The 25,565-nt window shown below is 34.9% G+C and overlaps 1 protein-coding gene across 2 annotated transcripts in view; it reads left to right on the top strand.

Moving 5' to 3' along the window:
• The window catches only part of LOC110179583 (HEAT repeat-containing protein 6-like), a 106,466-nt gene that overhangs the window by 6,744 nt on the left and 74,157 nt on the right, over window positions 1-25,565 (top strand). The window contains exon 4 of one of the 2 annotated variants that reach the window (XM_086835583.1): window positions 3,022-3,462. The gene's annotated coding sequence lies outside the window, so the exon portion shown is untranslated. Of the gene's footprint in view, window positions 1-3,021; window positions 3,463-6,102; window positions 6,813-25,565 lie in introns of those variants that run through there. The other variant, XM_020947175.2, reaches the window with a different exon arrangement.

The raw sequence follows: 25,565 nt of genomic DNA, 5'->3' as shown, positions 1-25,565 counted from the left end.
CTACAAAAGGACATGGCTTGGTAAAGTGGCTAAGGAGCAAAAGGAGCAGGAGCAGGAGAAGCACCAAAGGAAGAGCAAACAAAAGTAAACATGCCGCCTTTCTCTTCATTTTTTTCTGCTCTTCCCTTTTTATTCGCATTTTTTTAAGTACTGTCAAGGGTATCGCTCGCTATCTTATGTCCTATACACACACCCACACTCAAACACACACAGAGGACACACACACACATGCAGGCAAGCTGATGGGTGATTATATGACAAGCTCATGGAGCTTTACGCTGCACTGCTAGAAAAAAGGGGTTTTAATTGGCAAACTTCGGAGGTTTTTTTTAACTTAGGACTTAGGACTATAAGAAATAGAGCTTTAATTAGCAAAATCAGAATGTTTTTTATCCTAAGACTAGAAAAATATGACAAATAGCTTTTTAATTATTAAAATCAGAATGATTTTTAACATAAAATAAAGAAAAATATAAGAAACAAGGAAGGATAGAAACTTGGGGAAGGCAGAGTTAATATATATGTATAAAGGGTCGGAAATAAATTCTTCACTATCTTTGAGGCTTCTGACTGAAGGTGCAATACCATTTTTAATCGATATTAACTACATTTTTATATGCAAATTTTGTCGACAAACCAAAATTTAAAAAATTCATATCTAAGCCAAAAAGGCATTAATTTCAATGTCAAGTCCAAAATGCCTTCCTCTGCGATTCTCACACCTTGTACCTAAGATGGGACACATAGTATGAAATTCGCCAAGATAGGCTTTGCTTAAGTATAAGGTATCGCATAGAAGGGTGACTTGTTACCTAGAGCGCTCTCCTCTGCGATTCTCAAGTCGTATACGTAAGCAAGGCCCTAGCTAGAGGAAGTTTAGTTCTCTTCTTCTTCTTTTTGCGTGTTTTTTATATAAATTACTAATCTAGTACTTGGTGGTTGATAGACTTTAATCAAGTGGATGTGGCAGTTATAAAAATTTGCCTGTTGATGCTGATCAAGAATATATATGATTTATCGGGTCGGCTTCTGAATGAAATTTTAATACCCAACTATTTTAGGTATGTTTTTTATATATATTTAGACTTTTTTGGAAATTTTTGGGTATTAAAAATATTTCAGTATATTTTACATATATTTTTGAAACTATATAGTTCTTAACAAATATACAAATCATTAAAGATGAGCCTCAAACAAGTATATATATTTTAAGTATATTTTATATATATTTTTGAAAATTTGTTGGGTATTATAAATATTTCGGGATATTTTACAAATACTTTTGAAACTATATAGTTCTTAACAAATATACAAATCATTAAAGATGAGCCTCAAACAAATACTAGAGGAGTGTACCTGCAAGTCTCTAGCTTTTCCTTAAAACTGTGCTTTGTCATAATAAATAATTCATAAATTTTAGATAAATAATTAATAAATTATATACCAGGAAGTGGATAAATATTTTGTTCAGTGTTTAACGTAACCCGCATCCGTAACCTGAAGCTCACCCCTCCCCCCAGACCAAGCAGTGAAGCAGAAGCTGAAGCTGATCCTGCCGCAGAGTTTTCTAGGAGCACCAAGGACTCTCTGCTGTGTGTGTGTTATGGTGGTCGGAGTCCTGGATCCAAATATATATCTGCAGCCTCTCAATACCCCTGATATGTAATATTTTCTCCTCATACTCTCTTTTATTTTTTTTTGCGCAGCAGCAACTTTGACTTGATTTACTTTCGCAGCTCAGCCCCCTTGCAGTTGAGCTCAGCCTCAAAAACCTCGCTTCTTTCCCCCCTGTTAGTGTCAACTCTCAACGCGAAGTTGCTGGCTGTGACTGCAAGATACTGTCACTGTGTCCCAGTGTGCTTAAAAAAAAAAAGAATAAAAAATAATATAAAAAAATACACACACACACACACACACCCATTCTGCCGCATTCCGTAATAATCTATCAAAAATTGTACGCAAACAAAATGTGATTTGGCTCCACGTGCTCCCCCATAACGCTCTGTAGGTCCCAGCTTCATTTTTTTTTCTTGTTTGTCACCCACTCGGGGGAGGGGGTGGGGTTGGCATAGTAAGGGGAGTGAAAGGTGAAAGGTTCTGGAGATTTTTCTACTCTGCATAAATTTTGTCTTGGCATTTGGCAATTGCTTGTACTGGAAAAAAGTATTCAAGAGACTTGTAATTCTTTGAAAAATTTAAGTAAGAGTGATTTTAAATTTAGCAAATATATATAAAACATAAAATAAATTTAGAAATATTTTGTGTAGGTATAGGAAAAGTATTTACTTTTTTGCCTCTATTTTTAACGATCGTTTTTATGGCAGCTATATGATATAGTACTCAGATTTTCATAACATTTTACGCAAAATTATAGATTAATATTTAAAGGGTATATATTAAATTGAATGAAAATCTGTTGAAAACTTTAAAAGTTATAATTAGTTTTTCTTAAAATTTTCCGATCGTTTCTATGAAAGCTATATATATTATATGTATATATATATAGTCCACCGATTCTCCATGCTTTGACTTATATACTAGTCAAATTTTATAGAAGAATAACTCCATAGTTTCATGTAAATGCTCTTAAATTTGTTCCAAAACAAATCTCGCACACTGTACATATGATTCCCAACTAGTTCTAACATCCCCGGAACGAAGTGACTGCTGCTGGCCAAGTATCAGAAATGTGTTGTGTTACAAAAGTTGCAAGTCATTGTTTACTAGTGTTTAAAGTTACTAACTGATCATACATACATACTTACTGGTCATAAATACTTACTGATCAGAGTTACTTAGTGTTCGGAGTTAATTACTGATCATAGTTAATTACTGCTCAAAGGTACTTATTGGTCATAGATACTTACTGTACAGAGTTACTTATTGACCATTAATACTTACTGTTGAAAGATACTTACTGATCATAGTTAAATACTGATCATAGTTAATTACTGATTGTAGTCTTCCGATTTTCATATTTCATGTTCATATTATTATTTTATATTTCTTTTATATTTATAGCATCAAATTCTCCTCTAAAAAACTAAATTTCTTGCCGTGTATGATGCATGCAAACACCGACTGTTTGCCCATCTCAAGATTGTGATTGTGATTGAGTCGAGTTGAGATGAGTTGCATTGCGTTGCGTTGCGTTGAGGCGAGATGACTTGCTGTGGCATATAAGGTGGTGCAAGAGTAGGAATTGATGTTGCATGCAACTGGTTGAGATTGCATTGGAGACCCTGCAACTCCCAAGGGACCCCCATCTTGGGAGTTGCCTTTAACCGCAGATTGCGTAACCGCCGCCTCATCTTCAGAATCCCCTGGTTGCTCCTTTTGTGCATCAATTCCCAAATGGAGTACTTCGACAGCTAATTTCGATTAAGTAAATGTGTGGAAACAGGTTACTCCCACAGGATGTGAAAAGCTGGCTTATTGCTGGGGAATATACATACGTATGTGGTAAGTGCGAGATTTGTCATTAACTATTGTAGTTATTTCTTTAAATTGTTAAGGAAAGTGTATATATAGAAAAGAGCTTCAAGTCCTTTTGCTCTTTGTGTCTGTAGACTCGGTTCAATCTGTTGAACTTTTGTGCCATAAACAACTTTGCTTTAATCGATTCTGATTCGATTTGAGAATCTGACTTTGAATCGCTTTTTAAATCGTTTTTGTTTGAAAGTTTTTTGGGCATATCTCTGCCGTTGCCTGTAACCTCCTGCCCGTAACCCGCTCAATCTGTCACTCAAGTCTTGCCTCCTCTCTCTCCCCCCCGGGGGGCAACTCTACAACATTACTTTCGTGCCACTTTTTTTTTCTGTATTTCTTTTTTTTTGTTAGAAAAGCGACAAAAGTTGAATCGCAACCAGAAGTTTTGGCCCCCCTTTATACATGCATGATGCTCGTCAGCAGATTTTGGAGGCTGCAACATCTTTGCTTACTACACTCAACTTGAAACGAATCGAGATGAGGGTTTTTTTTTTATTTTTACACACAAAATAATGTAAAAAATGTAATTACATTTGATTTTTTGATTTAGTTTCGTGAAAGAATTATCTTTGCAGGGGTTAGGTGTGTTTAAAACCTGTTTTGAGAGCACAAAAGTATGCTATGATTATTATTAATGTCTTACTTTTATTAAACTTTCTATTATTTGACTTTATTTCATATTATTTATATATTTGAATAATCTATTAAAAGATATGGGTTTATTTGGGCTTGCTTTATTAATAAATAAGAGAAAAGCTAACTTTATAAAGCAGAATCTTGTATACCCTTACAGTTTGCTATTAGATCAGGAAAACGAATTTTAAATTGATCATAACTAAGTCAAAAATGCATTAATTTCAATTCGGAAAACTGTTCCATGTTAGTTTTCATCAGCTTAACATATCTGCATACTTATTTTAAAATGTAAAATATTTAAAATTTTACTTCGAATTTTTGTAAATTTTGACAATGTACACCCTTAAAAATTTTAGAAAAAAATTACATTTTTTTTTTTCAACCAAAACTTGTCTAGATCGATTTTTCTGATCATGCTGATCAATAATATATATGATTTATAGGGTCGGAAATGACTTCTTCACTATCTAACTTACTTTTAAATAACCTAAAAGTCTAAAAAATCTATAAAATAAGAACTAGAAATTGCTTAAAAATCGTATTATTCTGCTCAGTGGCAAAGAAGTTGCCTGAAACCAACGAAACAAAACAAAAGTCGAACGAGAAGTAAACAAATCTTGGCGCTGCAAATGCATCAAGACAAAAGATACAAAAGATGCGGCAAAGGAATGCCATCAGATACAGATACAGATACAGATACAGATACATCTGCAGATGCAGATACATGTTCGACGAATGGGAAAGTTGGCCAAGAAAGAGAGACAGATGGCCAAGTAGTAAGAAAGTGCAATTTGTGTGCCACAGATGGGTGATGCGACCGTAGAATAAAGAGAGAGAGAGAGTCAACCAAAGTGAAATCCTATAGAAATTGCATTTGCGGCAGCAAAAATTTGCAATTGCAATTGCACACACATACACACACACCGTGATCCTTCCTCCTGGTTTTTCCCCCATTTTCCCTTTTGCCTTGGCTTTTTTGCTTGGCGTCCAAAACTCCTTTGGTCCAGCTCAGCTCAGCTCGTTTATCAAAGCCAGCGAACGCTTTTGAATTTCTGAAAATGTCCTTTCCGCTTTATCCTTGTGCGGCAGGAAGTATCGTTGCAAATTACGTTGCCTGTGTGTCGCTTTAGTTTTTCTTTCCCCCAATCCAAAATGCGCGAACATGACAAATAGATTAGCCAAAAAAAAAAAAAAAAAAAAAAACTAAAACTTGGCCACAAGTCCTGCAGCAGGAAAAAGCCTGAAGACCGGAAGTAACCCGGTAATGATGACATTTTGCTGACTGCAATTAGGGGCAAGGCCAAAGGTTCCCTTAAATGTCAAACGCATGAAAAATGTGCAGCAAACGCTTTAAGTAATCACAATTTCCCGGCCAGCTGATAAAAAAAAAACAAAAACAAAAACAAAAAGAGTGAGTTGAAAACAAACAAAGTCAAAAATAACAACTGTCCCTCGGGGGGAAATGGAAATGGGAAATGGGACTGATCTATGGTTTTGGATATCCAAACTTGCATTTTCCGCACTCAGTTTGCCAACCCATTTGCCACCCCATTTCCCACTCAGTTTGCCACCCAATTTCCCCCAGTTTTCCATCTGTCATGGCTGCTGCATCGCTTTATGGTTTTATTCATTTTCATGCAACATGGCCAATTGATGGCCGTAATTGCTTTCATTTTCCTGGAAAACGTGGCAGCGGCAACAAATGTGATATCAATTACATAAAACCAAAAGAAATATATAGGAAGGGTTTATAGGATTAAGAAAAGCTAGGAAAATAACTTGGGAATTAACCCCTTTTCTAATAAGAGAGTTTTTTACTAAGGTAGTACTTTTAAGAGTATTTGAAAGGAAGTAAAGAAAGTTAACTACGGCCTAAGAGCAATCACTCAAAGGTTACCAGGTGAAGAGAACCAATAACTTTTCCTCTTTGTGCTCTTTAGAAAGCCTCTCTAAGAGAGGCTTCCCAATATCAGCTGGGAGAGAGTGACCGGCCGCTCGCTGGATCTCACCACTTCCAGCCTCTCATTGATTTTAAGTTTGCCATTCTCCCGCCTTCACAGAACCTTCTCGACTTTTCAGTGAACAACACGCAAAATTGCAGAAAACCGTAGGAGCGCCATAAAAAACTTAATTAAAGACTTAAAACAGTGCCTAAATATAAACTCAATATTATAAAGTATAAATACAATCAAAAGACGCGCGGAGTGTGTTAAAAATCCGAAGAAAAAGTGCGAAAATCGGGAAAACGGGCGGAAAAATCAACGGCGGCGGCTAACGGGAAGGAAATGGCAAACAGATCAATGTGTGTAAAGTGAAAGCGGGAAAATCTAACCCCAAAAGTAGTTAATATTCATTTATTGATTTGTTTTTTGTTTCCGTGCAAGTGCAAATAATTCTTACAAAACTGCCCAGCGATTCAGTGCCAAGTGTGAGTCATTTAACAAGTCCCGTTAGTTGCCGCTTCGCTTTCGTGCTCATCTCCTACCCTTGAGTGGTAAGGCCTATTAGTTCGTCGTATACACAGACTCAAGGAAAACCAAAAACAAATCGAATAAGAAACTATTAACAAAGAAAAATGTGGAAAGAGAGAAAAAGTGTGTAAACAGTGTAAAAAAGGAGGTGACCAATTAAAAGGTAAGAAGAGAGGAAGCGCATTCGCTGTTTGGAGATGCTGCAACTAAAACTAGGTGAGTGAAGATCCATGCATACATACATATATTTCTCTGCTCTCCGCTCTTCTTTATGTTGGTTTTGGCGGCTCAGGCATCGCCGTTCGGATTTGTTTTTTTCTTGCCCTTGAAAATGAAACTGCTCTCTCACGGGAAGGAGATCCCGTTATAGGATCTCTCTTAAACGGTGTTTGTTTTGATTTGCGTAGCTGTACTTTAAATACAGAAATTATTTGTAAATAGATATGAAAACAAAGCGAAATGGAAAACTTGAAATAATGCATTTTAAGTAGTACTTAAGTGCATTATTTTCCCTATTTTATTTATCTTGTTTTTATGGTTGTTTATGTATATATCTATATTGCCTTTTTGGCCTAATTGTTGTGGAATAATTAAGTGGTTTAATATTCTCTGTTAAAATAGTTAGTAAACGGGTAGGAAAAATAGGAAAAAATAATATGAAAACAAGAAATACTAAGTGCTATGTAATTTTCTATGATTGGAGTCCTTTTTTTGTAATATTCTAGAAGATTTAAAAATGGATTTTAGGAGAAGGTTTTCTTAAGAAGTCTGTTTTAAAATGCTGAGTTTTTAAAGGGAGAAATTTTCAATGGGTAGTTAAAGAATTTTTTACCAAAAGAGTTTTTCAGAAAATGGTTTCTGAATATTAGATTATAAGGAGCTTTTGAGAAGAAGTTTTATTAAAGTGGAATTTTTTATGGATTTTTTCAAATGGGACTTTGAAAAATAATGTTTAAAAGAATTGTTTTTCAAGAATCTGTTTTTTGAAAGGAAATTTCCCAGAAAATCGTTCTTAAAAAGGTTGATGTTTAGAAAAAAAGTTAAAAATTACTAAAAACTGATTGAAGAGTAGTTTTTTTTAATGTTTCTTAAAGAAGTTTCCTTTGTAGCTTTCAAGTACGAAAAAAGAGTACTAAAATATGTACATTCCTTACATATTTTACCAATTTAAAATTCGTTGAACACAGATTCATGGGAATTTGTGTTGCCCTTCGCCATCGCTATCGAAGTGCTGTCGATGGGAAAACTTAAGCACATCCGTGCCTCCTACATTTTCCTCCACCTCCTTTGGGGAAAAACAAGACAAATACAACTTATAAATAGTTTTACTTGAGTAGCGAAAATTGAAAAAACCAAACCAAAAAGCGAGCCCAAAAGTGAGCCAGAAAAAATAAGCAAAAGAGGAAGAAAGGAAAAGAAAGAGGAAACGCAGCGGCAGAGACAGAGGACCAGAAATAATAAAATAGAGAAACTTTTAGCGGCGCATTAAGTAAACCAAAGGAACTGCGACTCTGTGGTTGTCCTTGAGGCTTCGTGAAAATGGTGGGCACTGGACGATGGGCGGTGGGCGGTGGGTGGTCTCAGTGCGAAAATGTGCTCCTAACTTAAATTTATGCGACACGCCGACCAGTGGTACCCCTTTGGCCACCCCCCACCCTAAAAGGAGCTAAAGGGGACACCAAAAAAAGGGGAAAAAAAACCCAAAGAAAAAGCAGAACCAAAACCCAAAAACCGTACAGAAAGAAACAAAAAAAAAAGAAAGAAAAACACAAAAAAAGAAAAACGAAACGAAAACTCGCATAAAATTCAAACGCAAGCGAAAAGTTTTTGCCGAAAAAGCTCAACCGAAAAAGGAGGTTTTCCCCAGAATGAAAATGCGGGAAATGGCAATCCGTTACACTGGCCCCTCTATTGAGCCAGTGCCAGTGTCCTGCAGGACATGGAATGCCGAACCTTGTTACCCTCAATAGGCCAAGAACAATACACAAGTGGGGTGGAGCGGGAGGCAGGGGGAGGAGGGCGGCGTTCAAAAGGTCCTGCCGAAGGAGGACATCGGCGACATTTTGATTTATTTATGCCGACACCAAACGGCGGCCAACTGTGAACCATCGTGTGTGAATACTCATGCAAACAGTTGTGGTTCACAAAAATAGTGACACTTATAACTGATAATAAAAACTATTCACAATACATAATAAAATATTATAATAAACAAGACCGGAAACAAAGTATTCAAATGGGAAATCGATCATTAATAAGCTTATAATATTTAAATAAAATATGACAATTTTAAAGACAACTCAAAGTTTAAAAAACTCATAACTTAGTTAAAAGTTCATTAATTTCCATTCGGAAAGCAGTTTTGTGTAAGTTTTTATTAGTTTAACACATCTGCATACTCAATTAAAAATGTCAAAATTTTTAAATTTTTTGTTCAAATTTATGACAGTTTTAACGATTTAACCCCTTAAAAATTTTGAAAAAATTTATAAACATTTTTTTTCTTCCGGAGATAGCTAAAAAGATTCGCCTGTTGATGCTGATCAAGAATATATATGATTTATAGGGTCGAAAATAACTCCTTCACTGATTTAGAAGCTTCTGACTTAAATTATTATACCCTGTAAAGGTATAAATATTAGGGAATTCTTTAGCACTTCCAATACTGATAGATACTTTATATATGACATTGCATACTTCATTTTCTGTTAATGCAGGAATAAATTGCTTAAAATATTTAGTATTTAAAAATAAACTCTACATATCCTTGACTTTTTGTTGCTATTATTTTGACCTTAACTGTTGAAAGGCGTTTCTTTGCTGCCGGAGTTTGGCATTTGGCATAATCAGTTAATGGCACAGTGGGGGAGGGAAAAGGGGAAGGTCAAAAAGGGAACTACTCCTCCATGGGAAAAGCGGAAATCATGCAGAGAAAATGAATTTCATTAAAAGAATGCCTTCAATTGGACTGTTTAATATTTTAGGCCACTTTTTTCTTTGAAGTTTTGCCTTTAGTTATGAATTTAACAAGTTAGGAAGCTATAGTTTAGGGTGAACGACTATGAAATACCCGGTAGACTAGGCTTTAAATTAAAGGAATCGTGTATCCCTCTATTCAAAATTCAATTGCTTAATTTCCCTGCCTAGAAAAGCAAAAGGAAAGACATAAATCTAAACCTGTAAGCAAATCTAATATTATCTATATGGAAAATATAGTTTTATTTTATGCCCAAAGTAAATGTATACAAAATGCAAATTAAAATCCAAAAATCACTACAGAAAGAGTAAGGGAAAATATGATTTTTGCCCACTTAAATTGTTCCCTCAACTCTCATAACCTGACTCCTGGCTTCTGGCTCCTGCTAGGCTCCAGCTCCATTTTCCCTGTATTTCACTTTTGGGGTTTTTGGGTTTTTCCAGAGCCTCTCTAGCCCGCTTATCCCCCTTCCCAGGACTTGATATTGGAACGGAAAAGGAGCGGCGGCTCGCTTGGCTCGCTCATTTGGTTTTCCGTTTGAATTTCCTTTGCACTCAATGAAATTTCAACTTGATTTCCGTCGGGCATTTGTTACTTATATTTTTCAGTCATCCTCGCTGTGGATGTGGATGTGGATCTCTCGCCCACACACACACACACTCGCAGTTGTTGACACCTACCGCCGACGACAGCTGCCTCAGAGCCCCTGTATGTCCTGTATGTAGCCTGTGTGTCCTGTATCCCGTATCCCGTATCCCGTATCCCATGTCCTGTCTGTATGTGTGTTTGTTTGTTTGTTGATTTGGCTTAATAGTTACCAGGAGCAGGATGGGGAAGCAGGAGCGCACACAGGCAGGAACAGGAGCAGCAGCAGGACTCGAGGCAGCAGCAGGTCGAAGCCTCGATTTTCACAGTGGGCGTCCCACTGGCCTTTTGATGGTCGATGGCGGTGAAAGAGCTCTGGACAGGAAAAAAATATATAAAAATAAAAATAAACAAAAAATACGCAAAACAAAAATATAAATAAAATATAGAGAAAGCAAAGCGACTTGAGGATACTCTAGTCAAGAAACTAGGTTTATTCTGTGGAGAAAGTAATTAGTAATATTTATATTTTATAAAGAGTTAAAAATTTAGTTTGGAAAGTAGAACTGAACCTTAGGAAAACATTTAAATATAGAGAAAGGCGAAATCTATAAAAGGATAGGTTCTTTAAGTAAAAAACTAAATTTATACTGATCAAATATAACCTTAAATTTTTAGTTAAGACTGGTAAAACGATAAGAGGTGCAGAAAAAGTTGTATATCATCAAAACTAATTTAGCAAAGTTCTAAATTAACTTTTCTAAAATCTAAAAAATTGCTTGTGGATAGAAAATAAATCTTCTTTCAATTTTAAACCATCCAAAGGCAGACATACATCATACTTTTACAGGGTATGCAACGAAACGGTATACAAAAATAAAAGAAACATATAGCCAATTTGAGGAATCCGCTTAAGTGCGACATTGATTTCCGTCACTGATACCCAACACATGTCGACCCGGCGAAAAGCTTATGAAAAGGATAGAGAGCGGAAAGAAAAAGCAGTAGGAGGAAAAGCAGGAAAAGCCGGAAAAGCAGCCATGCTGAGTTGCTTGGTTCTGGAACAGAGAGAATATTGGTTTAATTACAATTTAAATTGCCACTCGAAATGTAGGTCTAAGCCGAAACTAAATTTATATTTCCCTACAAAATTTGTTCGTTTTTGCAGATTTAATGAGGATTTTGGATATGCCTTTGATCGGCGTTTATTACAGTGTAGAGAGAGGGAGAAGGGAGGAGGGTTTTGGGGAAAAGTCGGTCGGTCGGTTGGTCACACACGAGCTGACATCTCGCACTCTCTTTTTAAATCGAAATTTCCCAACCCCCCTCATGGAAATCCACACAACCCCCTTTGGGCAATTGGAAAACCTATGGTTGCCCGAGAAAAGTGTGTCCATAAAATAATGTTGCCAACAGAATTAATTCCACATGCAAAGTTTCTATTTCTAAAATTGCTGTTTTTTTTTGTATGCTTTCCTGAAAGGGTATTAAGGTTTTTTAAGGTACGCTTTATTAAGAAATTAGTTAAGTGGAAAAAAGGGGTTTTGAAGAGCTATAAACTGTTAAGATATTTAACAATATATTTAGAGCTGATATGGGAACTTAAATAAATGTGATATAAAGGGAGTAAGTCTGTCTAGGAATACTAAAGATAAAACCTGTCTTCAAATCCTTGAAAAAATATGTTTTCCAAACTGAAAACCTGCAGATTTTTGGATAATATTAATCTTGGAAAATTCTAAAAATAAAACATGGCTTGAACTCCTCGAAAAAGTATGTTTTCCAAAATTAAAACTAATTTTAGAAACCTTCACTGTAGGTTTTTAAGTAATATTTAACTTGGAAAATTCTACAACTAAAAAACATACTATATTTAACTTGGAAAATTCTACAAATAATTTGTAATATATAAAAACCTACTAAAAAACCAAAACTACAATCTATTCGAGTCACAAGAGTATTCCGAATGCAGATTTTTAGAAAATCACAAATTTCCTTTTTGAAATTTTCAACTGCAATAGTCCTTCCTGTGGTGTATGCTGGCCATAGATTCGATTTAAGAGGGAAAATGCGAAAACTACCCAGAGGAAAGAGAGAGGCTAAGGGAAAATATGAGCGTTAGAGTGTGAGGGAAGCCAGCGACAAGTTGGCCAGGCGAAAATACGACTTGTCATTAATAACTTGGCAATTGTATTGGGCCAGTTGCAGACATAGCAAGGCCAACTGCAGTAGCAGCAGCAGCTGTTTTTCCGGACTAAGGTCGTCGTCGAATTAGAAGGGGTTTTCCTTCTCTGTGTCTGTGTGTGTGTGTGTGTGTGTTATGCACTGATCAAGGAGAGGGGAGAGGGGGTCGGAGGCAAGACTTATGTCTGGGCCGCAAGCCATGCGAGATTGAGCCCCGGCAGGTTGATTGATAGTCTGAAACGGAATGAAATTGAATGGAATGGTGCCCGGGGGACAAACTCGCAGATGTTGAAACAAAGAAGCCAAGGACTCGAGACGAACGAAACGCAAATGAAATTGGTAGAAAGTTTAGGGAAAGGTAAATCAATAAAGGCTTTAATAATCCAGGGAAATTTCGGATCACAATTAGGGCTCTAAATAACGTATTTAAATAAATAGATTTATTCCAAAAACAAATATAAATCTATAAGCAAAAAATACATTAAAACTTAAGGAAATTTTCAAACTAAATATCATCCTAAACAAGACACAAAAAATACAGGGATATATTTGATTAATTAAGCTGAAAAATCACTCTATTATTTCATGGCAAACATTTAAATAAAAACATAATAGTCCTGCCATGAAATAAAAACACATCAAACCAAAAGAAAAAAATGGGCAAAGAAAACATATACATAATAAATAAATACTGTAAATATTTGTAAAAAAAAAACCAAACAAATCGAATATGAGTTGCAAACTTAATATATTTATTTGATTTAACTAAATGTTTGACAACGGGGGAAAAAAAAGGATAAATACAAATAGGTAATCCCTATAAGCGTAGTACCTAATTGGCCGGAAATTGAATTGACCAACATTAATTGGGGGGATTAGGTCGGTTTTTAGAGCCCAAAAAATATTTAATTAATAATTATGATAATCATTGATTAATACATTTGAGCGGAAATGAATGGGGGGCCCAAAAGGTTAATTAGGATTGCTTGTATGTATTTTTGGAAATCCCAGAATAAATAGTTCGATGCCAGATTTAGATACTCCTGGGAAATCCACTCATTCATCAGGTTTTCTAATGCATAAAATATGGGGCTCACACACCGGTCAAAGGTCAAACACACTCAGTCATCCGCAAGTCAGTTCGTCATAGGAGAAGGACCTCAATCAGAGGACTCTCTCCCTCTGTATCTTTTAGCCATGATGATTAATTGTGGGCCAGGCATGCTAACAATGTTAATTTGTCATATTTATGTATGTGTATGCGATGGCACTTCCGCCGGCGAATTGGGTGGAAAAACTGAAGTGAAAAACGGAGAGGGGCGAGACGAGACGAGAAAAGCTAAAGGAATCAAATTAAAAATGTATAATCGCTGGGGGGATACGAAAAAAGTAAGAGAGAGAGAAGGGAGAGCAAAAAAAAGCGAAGGAAAGGGCACTGTGACGAGCAATCAAATCAATAATTCATGTTATGAAAACGTTAAGAGTAACGATAATGCCCGAGACGAGATGAGTTCAAACAGTGGCGGGGCTTAGCAGGGGGAGTATATAATACAAAAATAAGTCTATATTTAATCAGAAAAAATAGAATTATGAGAAAGTGTATAGTAGGTATTATTTAAAACAGTATAGAATAAAAATTATATATTATTGTATTTATATAATTATAACTTTAATCCGAATCACTTTAGACAGTGAAGGAGTCATTTCCGACCCTATAAATCATATATATTCTTGATCAGCATCAGCAGCCGAATCGATCTAATTTTTTTAAATTTTTGTCCAAATTTTTAATTTTAAAATTGTAAAAAAAATCGAAAAAATTTAAATTTTTTTACTTTTGAAATTGAGTATGCAGATTTATCAACCTTATAAAAACTAACATAGAACAGCTTTCCGAATTAAATTTAATGCACTTTTAGCTTAGTTATGAGTTTTTGAAGCTTTGATTTTTTCGTAAAAATTGTCATATAAAAATCCCAAAAAATATTGACTTAAAAATGAGAGTATTTTAACCATAGTTATGATAAATTTCCAATTAGAACCTCTAATTTAATTGCAAACTTCAGGGATATTAAATCATTGGCATCTCAACGTTAGCTTTTCTTCTTTTTAAAAATATTAAAAAATATTTCTCGAAAAGAAACCCCATTTAGGCTTTAAAGAAAGACTAAAAATTTAAAATATCCTTAATAATAAACTTGTCTTTTTTTTAATATAAAAATAATTAATAATAAATATTAATTATATTTGATAATTAGTAGCGCCCCCCTTGGCAAGGACTTCTCTGCATTCAGGTGGCTGGTAAAACTCGTCTTGAGGTCGAATTTTTATCTGAAAGGAGGTTGTCTCTCTAAAGGAGAAGGGGCATGAGGCAAGGAGCAAGGGGCAAGGGGCAAGGGCAAGGGGTAGGGGCATGGGGCATGAGGATTGGGGCACAGGGCAAGAGGAGCATGGGCATGGACGTGAGAGGGGGTTAAGCAAATGTACATTTTCAATGACAACGGTAAGTGCATGTAAATGCAAAGCGATGACAATGTCAAGGGGCGGTAGCGGCTAAGAGAAGAGCTTCGAAACACACACACACACTTTTACACTCATACACACACACAGTGGCATTGCAATTCAAATAAATTTTCATCTATTTCGGTTTTTGGGTTATGGTCGTTTGGTTTATAGACCCCGCCTTACTCTTACACCCCCCTTGTGGCCCTAACTGGGCATCCGCAGCACTTACCGCTCACTGGTGGCTGTATTTAAATACTTGCACGATTTCCGGTTGTTAGCGCTGCTAAGTTTCCAAAATGGCTGCCTTGCACACACACACACAAACATACATCCATGCTGACAGCAGGGTGCAGGAGCAAAAGCATAGCACACTTTCGAGCGCCACCAGCGACAATTGTGTGCTCGTTGATTTACCCACAATTTCATAATTTCCCACAAATTTTCATGCTGCGAAATGACGAAAATGAACACGATGTGCACCGTCCAAAATCAATTTCAAACAATTTGTCCAAAACTGTTCCCCAGGAAAAGCCATTTAATTACAAGCTATTCGAGAGGGAGAACGTGTGCTGTGAGGGGGGAAATATTAAATCAAACACATGCCATCCGGTGTTTGTTTACCCATTAAGTATTAAATGCTAAACACAAACGGTTGTTTATAAACAACGAAATAGAAAAAAAAACGTAAACAAAAATATGTGGAACGAGCCTTGGCATAATATTTACTTTAGGAAACTATAGAGAGTTAAGCTCTGCTGCTCAACGTTAATTAAACTTTGCATGGGTGTTGATTATCCGTTTTAAGGGGTTAAAACATCAAATATATTTTATATATTACAAAAAAAAAGATTAAATTGGGTTGTGTTTATAAAAAGTAGCAGAAAAATAAATTTTTTTAAGAATATTTAATAAGATTTCTTTGTTTAACTGCAAGATAATCATAGATTTCTTCCGCTTTCTCTATTTTTATAAGTATTTTTAAACAATTAATTAAATTGGGATATTTTTATTGAAAGTATCAGATAAGTACATTTTTTTTTAAGAATATTTAATAAAACTTCTTTGTTTGAGTGCAAGATAAACATAGATTTCTTTTGCTTTCTGTATATATTTTATATATTATAAACAAATGATTAAATTGGGTTGTGTTTTTTATTTTTGAAGAATATTTGATAAGATTTCTTGGTTTAACAAGATAAACATCGATTTCTCCCGCTTTCTCTGTCCCTCGCTTCCTCTCTCTCTCACTCTCACTCTCTTTCTCACTCTCACTCACTCTTGCTCTCTCTCACTTTCTCTGCCTTCATTTCTCTATTATTTCGTATGTCCATCTCTCTCTGTGTATCTCTAGAGATACCTCTTCGCTCTATCTCTCTCTTGCGCTCTCACTCTCACTTTCTCTGTTATTCTCTTTACTTGGAGAGTATAAATACGGCCTCAGATGTCGTTCTGGCCTCATTCTGTTCGCGGCTTTCCTAATGTTTACATGAATAGTGAAAGTGGTGATAGTTATTGTTGACTTAATTATAATCTTTGATTGATTAACAAAAAATATTATCTATATAATCTATACCTTTTGATCTGCATAACTCTTAAAAAAGAGGCGTTACTTATTCTTACTCCTAGTAAATTTTTTTGCAAGCTAAATAATATAACAAATATATTTCTTGCCTGCATTTCCATTTATTATTTATAAACACCTTATATTTTTCATCACCTCTTAATAAAAGCCAATTGTGCATTTAGATTTATTGTTAAATGTCGTGCATTAATTTTGTCGATGCCCGATCGGGTTTCACATTGCCAGCAAATTCTCGGAAAATATGCAAAACAATCATTGGCAGAGCCAATCCACAAAGCCAAACAACACAGAGTTTTCACAAAAAAAAAAGAAATCAAGAAGAAAAGAAAAGCCTGGCTAGCAGGAGGTGAAAAAAAAACAAGAAAATAAGAAAACAAAATGAAAAGAAAAGAAATGTTGGGAAAAGAGTTGCCTAGGGCCGAAGAACCGCACCGTCGTTGGCACTTGCAGGGATGTTCCGTACTGTACACATCTCCCCTGGCGAGTGGCATTCCGGGGCGAGGCTTTTCCTCGCTTTTCATTTGCTTTCACTCGTTTTGGACAAGTTGTTGTTGCTTTGCCGGTTGGTTTATTTTATTATTTTGCTGCTTTTCCACCAGACTCCTCTTAGTGTGTTTTCCGTTCTTTTTTTTTTCCTGCTGCATTCTGTGGCGGAAGTTCATTTGAGGAATTTCGCTTTGGCATTTCAGATGTGCCGTTCATTATTTTGTTTTGCTTTAGCCTCGGCGTTCACCTGAATTTCCTCACCGACTTGGTTCGCATTTTCCATTTCCCCCCCCCCCCCAAACATTTGCCAACTCGGGCCGTGTGCTTTTGTCTGCAGCTGGTTTCCATAGCCAATCTTTGAATGAATAGTCTGATTTATAATGATTAATGCCTTCGAGTTATGTGTCGGACATTTCGCAATTGAGATGGTAGCCGAGAACTACTCTTGGAGGGTGAATTGAGTTGAGGTGTGGAACTTGCTCAGCTCGTGTCAGTCATCAACATTTTCACATTTCGCTGATTTTGGCATTTTTCCCCAGAGATTTTCAACTGATTTCCTTTGGCAGAGGAGGCTGCATTCGCAGTGATAGTGCGATAAGCAGCTTACCTGAGCGATTGCATCTCTCTGAAAGACTAATGAAATGGCCAAAAATTCTAGCTTTTCTTTCGGAACATCCCCTCTTCCCTCCCTCCCTCCCCCCATACACACACACATACACCTTGCGGCTGCTGCTGCTGCCATTTCAATTTTCCCGTTTTTTGGCCATCATAAAATATAATTGTTTTTCCACTTGGGCCCCTCCGCGAAAGTGAAAAATAAACTGCCAATTCCACATTGGCGACTGGCTAACAATAAGCTACAACAACAACAACAAACAATTACAGTGAGAGAAACAGCAACAACAACAACAACAGTAACAACAATGAACAGAAGTAAGCTATTTGTTTAACAGCTGCAAGTCAGCAGAAAAAATGTATAAAAAAAAAAAATAATGAAAGAGAGCATGAGACCTGGGAATAAAGCAGCCCAGGAGCAGGTGAATACCGCCAGGAACACGTCGACAGGATCATATCCTTGAGGTAGAAATTAATGTACAATTTTTTGAAATGGAAAATATATGGGATATATACAAGAAATATAATATTTATTTTGGGAAATATAATATATATTTGGGAAATATAATATTATATATATAATAGTTAGTATACTACATATTTAGGACATAAATATGGCTTTATAGATTTAGTGAGCTAATATATAAAAAAAAGACAAGTTACAGATTTTTTCATTTAGTTTTGGGTTTTCTTTTCCCCGAGCAACAAATATTTAAACATAAAAAATAGGCAAATAAATAATTTAATAAATAAAACGTGTTGAAATAAATGTCAAGAAATTGTATAAACTATTTCGGTTTTACATTAAGGAATCAGGTGAGCTTCTTTTTATCTAGAGGCTATTTTTAGGCAATTAATGTTTATTTTATATTAAAAATGATACTCGAAAACATGATAAGCTGGCTCAAAATTGATGTAAATATTAATAAATTTAAATTCAAGAAAACTCTTTAATAGAATTTATTCTCAGTAAAAAATATGTCAATAAATAAATTATAGAGTTGTATGCCTTTTAGAGGTTCAATCCTCTCTTTCTATCAAAAACTAACCCAGAAAACATGAAATTAAGGCTCAAAGGTCTTTCCAATTCGTGTTTTTTTTATAATTTTTTTTTTTATTATATAAATACACCTTTGCTAGAGTCCAACATCCCCCGAATTCTTACAGGGTATACCCTGGCCAAAGAAAAATGACCTAGGCAAGGGCGTTCGTTGCTGTTCAGGTGCTGATTCTTGGACTTGGAAAGGAAGCTAAGACCGCATTTATGGCCCACCGAAGTTCTACATGTATATATAGGATATAGGTACTATATATATAGATATATATATATACCCGGCTATATGCGTGGCTGTTTGCCTACGATTTTTACCTATGTGCCGGCTCTGTTCCGACACGGAATTCATTTAAAATTTAATGACCTAACCGTTGTTGTTGTTGTTCCTGGCTGGATGCATGTCCTGCGAACCAAACAACCAACCAACCGACCGACCACCAACAACAACACCATCGAAGCGATATTAAAATTCATTAAAAATGATTTGCGTAAAACGCAATTTTATTTTTTCAACGCCAAGGGAAAAAAACACGGCGTCCGAACGAGAGCGAAATAAAAAACGAAGCAAATAGAAAATGAAAAAAAGCATATAAAACATAAAAAAATCGAGGATGGGAAAGCGGTGGAAAATAAAGTAACAACACTTCAAAATGAAACAAATAAACAGCAAACAACAAAAAAATATTCCAAGCGGATCGGAATTCAGAACGTGGAGTTCCAGGGAAATATGGTATGGACGTATCCACTGTCCAAGGGAGGGGAGAGGGGAGAGGAGGGAGAGAGGGAGCAGCAGGGTATTGGATGTGGGGGAAGCCCCATAAATAGAAATGCCGAAATACACATACAACCATAAACTTCTCATACATGAAATACGCCACTCCTCAATGGCTTTATAAACCAGTTCTTTGGCCCAATAACTTTTTTGTTGCAATCGTTTTTTTGTTACCATTGCAATTTCCGGAGTGCATCAGGGCTGCGGTATTTGTTTAAATATAGTTTCATTGTTACTTTTTTAGATTTCATTTATTTTTCTTAATTTTTGAAGATATTTAGAATGTGAAAACAATAAAAATACAAAATATTTAGAGCTACTTAGAAGCTTAACTAAATAATAAAATCAAAGAGGTGTCTGCAAATAAAAAGATCGAATCGGAAATCGATCATCAGTACGTTTAAAATATACTCATTTTTAAATGGATATTTACTGATTTTTTTATATGGCAATTTTTCCACAAATTATAGATTAAAAAACTCATAACTCAGCCAAAAAATCATTAATTTTAATTCCAAAACCTTTCCTATGTTAGTTTTTATACGGCTAACAAATGTGCATACTCAATTTAAAATGTAAAAAAATCAAAATTTTTGTCGAAAATATTTACGATATAACCCCTTATAAAATATAAAAAAAAAATTTAGGAAAAAAAGTTTTCTATCTAAGATGGCTAGATCGATTTGGCTGTTGATGCTGATCTAGAATATATATGAATTATAGGGTCGGAAATGGCTCCTTCACTAAATAAAATTATAAAATTATATATAATTATTATATTCATTTTTTGTGTAAAAATTAAAGTTTAAAAATTTCATAACTCAGTCAAAAATTCAATATTTTCAATTTGGAAAGCATTTATATGTTCGTTTTTTGATGGTTTATAAATCTGTATACTCAGATTGAAATCTTAAAAAATCAAAATTTTAATCGAATTTTTTACAATCTTAATCACTTCAAAAAAATTTCCAAAATTTTGGGAAAAATTAAATTTTTGCAGGACACAGCTAGATCGACTCGTCTTTTGATCCTGATACAGAATATATATGATTTATAGGGTCGGAAATGACTCCTTCGTGAGTTACAAGCTTCTGACTAAAATAATAATACCCTGGAAGGGTTTAAAAACTTAACTAAAATTATAAATTCCCAATATTTTTATTCTTAATTAATGTGTTTAAATACTTTAAAGTTTCGACCAGATTAAAAGTATTTTTTCTAACTCAATTACTTCAATGTTAGTGTCCCCTCAGCATCCTTTATATTATATTATCTTGTCTAACCTTTATCATCATTATATTTTGATTGGTTGCGAACTTTATGTTCGCTGCTATAGAATCCTTACATTATTATCCTTAGGACGCACCTTTCACTGTGAGGCACATAGAGTAAGTCTTTCCTCTTCATCCAGTGGCCACTAAAAAATTAATGAAAAAAATTGCCTGACGCAACGTACATATAAAATTAAAAAATTTATTGCTTTCACTGATAGGCACACACACATACACTCACACACACAGGGCACCGCCCCTGCTGTTTTTCCTACCTTTTTTATTTTTTTTTGCGTCACGCAAATTAAAAACACAAAATACACGAAGAAATGGTGCACCAAAAGCCCTGGAAAAATGGTGAGTTGGAAAAGAGAAACTTTTAAAAATATTGCGCTAGGCATTTATTTTTAACAATCCATGCATTTTATATGTCCGGCCAGAAGGGGCGTGGCCAGTGGAGGCGGTTTACGTGCTGCGTGTTGTAATTTCCATGTAGAAACAGCAACAAGCAGGAGCAAAAGCATCAGCAACAGCTTTCACCATGTCGCATTTTCAATTTTCCCCATTTCCACTGCCGCTACTTATTGACTTTCGCCCCCCCTCTGGTCCTTTCTTTATTATTTTGTACGCAGCCTACTTGGCGTATACGTAATATTCCCTCTTATTTTGCAACAAATATTCTTATATATTGCTCAGTGTATATCATTTGTATTATATTACTTGATTTGATTTCATTTTTATTTGTATTCTGGCTGTATTTGCCACTTGCAAAACATTTCACAGTCTGTTGCCTGTTTTGAGCTTCGACTGATTGTCATTGAGTGCCAGTCAGTCAGTGAGGAGAGAGATGTGTATGTGGATTTTTCACCAAAACTTTTGCTCAAGGATTTTCCGGCCGACTTTTCTGTGTTTTTTGGGTCGCGATTTTTGGGCTCATTAAATTTCACAAAGATTTGCAACAAGAAAAAAGGCAGAAAAAAGTTTCCTAGCCGTCTGATTCCTGTCTGATTTTTCAACTTTTCGACTTTAGCCATATTTTTTTCCTTTGCCAGAGTTTCCATTTCCCATTTTCCCTCCCCCCTCACTTGGCTTGTACTTTTATGAGTTTCATGTCAACTTGATTGCCTAGACATATGCAGAGTGGCAGAATGGCAGAAAGGCAGAAAGAAAGGTGGCATAAGGTGTGGTAAGGTGGGGTAAAGTGGGGCAAGGTGTGGGCAGAAGGCCGTTGAGGAGGCAATGGCGGAGGTCAAAACACTTTGTCACCGGCTCCAAAGCTACTTCTGTGGCACAGCTTCTGCTGCTGCCGGTGAGCAATTAGTCTACAGGTGACAAAGGAGCTGGGTCCGGTTGGCACCCACACGGGTGGCACACAAGGACTTTGGCTAGAAAAAGGGCGTGGCTGCTAGCGAAAGCGAAAAGAAGGAAAGAAACGTGACATCGCAAAGGAAATATGAAAATTTTGCAGGTAAAATGAATCAAACGAGTTATTACTAGACTGGATTAGTACCCTATAAATATTTATAATTAAAAATAGTAAAACGTTTCTTAATTTGGCGAAAAAGATAAACATGTTTTTAATATACTAGCATTTTATTTGTTTAAATTATTTAGTGTATTATTTTTGCTTTTAATTTATTATTACAATTTCACTTATTTCTTTAACTTACTATTTATTTCACTCATTGCTTCATATTAATTTTTTGTTTAGGTTTTTATATATTATTCAATGATTTACAACTAACAACGAAGAATGGTTTCCTTCAGCAAAACAACAAATGCAATTTTTTAAATTTTAAATACTAATTTAACAATATAAATGAAACCCAAGAGACCAGAAAATTTTTTAGTCTAGGTTTTATACAAAAACTAAAGAAATCTTAAGTAAACGTATACGCAATATTACGTATACGCAATATTACGTATACGCAATATTACGTATATTATTAATATTACGTATACGCAATATTACGTATACGCAGTGTGATATTATGATGATATTATTTATAAATCGAGTTCACACTGCGTATACGCAATATTACGTATATTATTAATATTACGTATATTATTAATATTACGTATATTATTAATATTATGTATATTATTAATATTATGTATACGCAATATTACGTATACGCAGTGTGAACTCATTTTGTAAATCATATCATACCAAACCAAAAATAATGTTGCTTTTTTAATTCCGCTATCAGAAATATGACTATTTATATTTTCTTCTTAGCTTTCCATATACAAAATAATTATACTTAAAAATACCCTTTCAAGGTATTATAATTTCAGTCAGAAGCTTAAAACGCAAAGAAGGAATCATTTCCGACCCTATAAAGTATATATATTCTTGATCGGGATCAAAAGCCGAGTCGATTTAGCCATCTGAGGAAGATATAAAAAATTTTCGAATTTTTTCGAAATTTCATAAGGGGTTACATCGTTTAAAATTTTCCAAAATTTATAAAAATTTTAATTTCTTACAAATTTAAACTGAGTATGCAGATTTGTTGAACTAATAAAAACTAACATAGGAAAGCTTTCCATTTCGAAATTAATACATTTTTGACTTAGTTATGAAGAATTTAAAATTGAGCCTTTCGAATTTAGTTTCCATTTTTTTAAATTTATTGAAGACATTATATTTATTTTTTTTTTTTTCAATTATTTCTTGTCATTCTTTACTTAAAAAACTCAAATCTTTTTGGTTTAAGTATGATATTCTATTTACATTAATAATTCCATTGAAAGGAAATTCCAATCCTTAGTAAATGTCACATGAAAATATCAACAATCTTCTTGTAAAACATTCCAAAAAACAAAAGACACATTTACCTTTCGACACTTGGTAATTAAGCAAATAAAACAATCTAATTATCGGGTATCATATAGTCGGAAAAACCAAGTACTCGACTTTAGGGCAGAGACTATATTTGTTTCTTGTTTTTCCTTTTTTGCTTTTTTGTTTTGTTGTTTTCTCCGTTGCTTTTACGCTACGCGAGCGAAACAATAACAAGAGGGATAAAAGCGGAAAAAACACGGTGTACTCCTCCGCGGTCATTGTGTTGCCCGTACAGGTGGACAACACCTATGTGTGTATGTGTGTGTGTGTGAGTTTTCCGGGATGGCGATATTTCAGTGCGTAAAAAAAGCTTAAGCTAAAATGGGATTAGAAACAACAGAAGCGACTGGACAGGACCAGGAACAGGAGGAGCAGGAGCAGGAAGCAAAGGACGAAGCGCTGCCATGAGGAATGGCTCTGGAACTGGCGCTTATGTATGTGTTGTTAACTCTGTTGTTGTTGTTGCAAGTCCTGCTCCTGCTCCTGCTCCAGATCCTGCTGCTGTTGCTTTTATTGTTGTTATTTGAGTGGCCACACAGCTGGCACATCCAGCATCCAGCATCCATACGCACTCCGCCAGCAACAGGAGGCAGCGGAGAGAAAAAATTACCCCAAAGCTTACCTGAACTTAGCAGCTAGTAAAAGGTACATGGACTAAGTTAGTTAGCTAAAATAATTTTTTAAGTAAATAACAAACAAGTCAGCTTAAAAATAAAGCAGTAAGTCATATATAAATATTATGTAAATAATAAAAGAAAAGTGTTGATTTGTAAAGTAGTTTTTAAATTCAAATAAGATTAAACTTTCATTCATTCTCTTTTAATTTAAATTGGTTTCTAAATCAACTTAAAGCTAGTTAAAAATATTATATAAATATTTACATTTATATTAAATTTTGTAACCTCTGCCTAGAGCATTTCCTCATCGACTTGTTGTCCTTGGGAAAACTTCTTTTATTGTTTCTTTACATTTCGTTTTCCTTTGTACTTTTCGCTCGCATTTTTTTTTGTCGGAACCTTTGCCGTGTTGCTAACGAAATAATTTAGTAGACCCGCGTGCCTGTCAGAAGTGAGGAGCCGCTCGGAGAAAAGAAAAACCGAGGGGCGAAAAAAAAATATATACAAAACGGCGCTAAAGGAGAGCTTGGAAAAGCTGTCCTGGTGGACAGCCCGACAGGACATTGAGTGGCAACTAGTAGTTCATCAGGTCTAGGTGTCACTCTCCGCGGTTGTCTCCTCTCGTTTCCTTTTTTTTTCAGCATTCTCCTTTTTATTAGCTTTCTCCCTTTTTGGGTTTTTCCTTGTTTTTATTTAGTTTTTTTTTTACTCATTTTATTTTGTTTTTTACTTGTGTGAGCTGTGAGCTGTGCATAAAAATCGCATTAAAACTAAAGGAAAAGTCACCTCCCTTTTGGTGGGAACAAGCCAGAAAACCAAATTCGTGTTCGCACCACACAACAAAAACAGCTAAAAAAATACCAAAAACAACAACAACACACTGTCAGGATAAGGATAAGGAAGGACATGCACAATACACGGGAGAAAATCCGTAGGGATGGCATGGGCTAACTTTGGATTTTTTGTAACGTTCTTTTTATGACTATAACCACTTAGCACAGTGTTTGAAATATGTTTTGGAATACATATTTATTAGCTTCTTTTTTTAGTTAATTTTTTATTTATTGAGGAGACTTATAAATTCGGTATATTTATATATTAATTTCAAAAGCTTATATTTAGTTAATAAGACAGATTTATATATAATGATTATTTAGAAATTTATTTAGGAGATAACATATAATTTATTGAGAGATATTTAGGTACTCCTTAAGTCCTTAAGTTTTTATTATTTTTAATACAATTCTCTTAATAAATAAATTGTTATAACTATAGGTTCAAAGGATTTATAGGAAAAAAAGGTTTTTGTTAAATTTGTTTTAATAAATTAATATCATTTTTAAGTATACACACACAGTCAGAAGCTTCAAAAGCAATGAAGAAGCCATTTCCGACCCTATAAATCATATATATTCTTGATCAGCATCAACAGCCGAATCGATCTAGCCATCTCAGGAAGAAAAAAAATTTTGA

Source organism: Drosophila serrata, unplaced genomic scaffold, assembly GCF_035046125.1.
Source record: "Drosophila serrata isolate PLE 108 unplaced genomic scaffold, ASM3504612v1 contig_276, whole genome shotgun sequence".
NCBI lineage: Eukaryota > Metazoa > Arthropoda > Insecta > Diptera > Drosophilidae > Drosophila > Drosophila serrata.
This window is presented reverse-complemented; position numbering and strand designations above follow the sequence as displayed.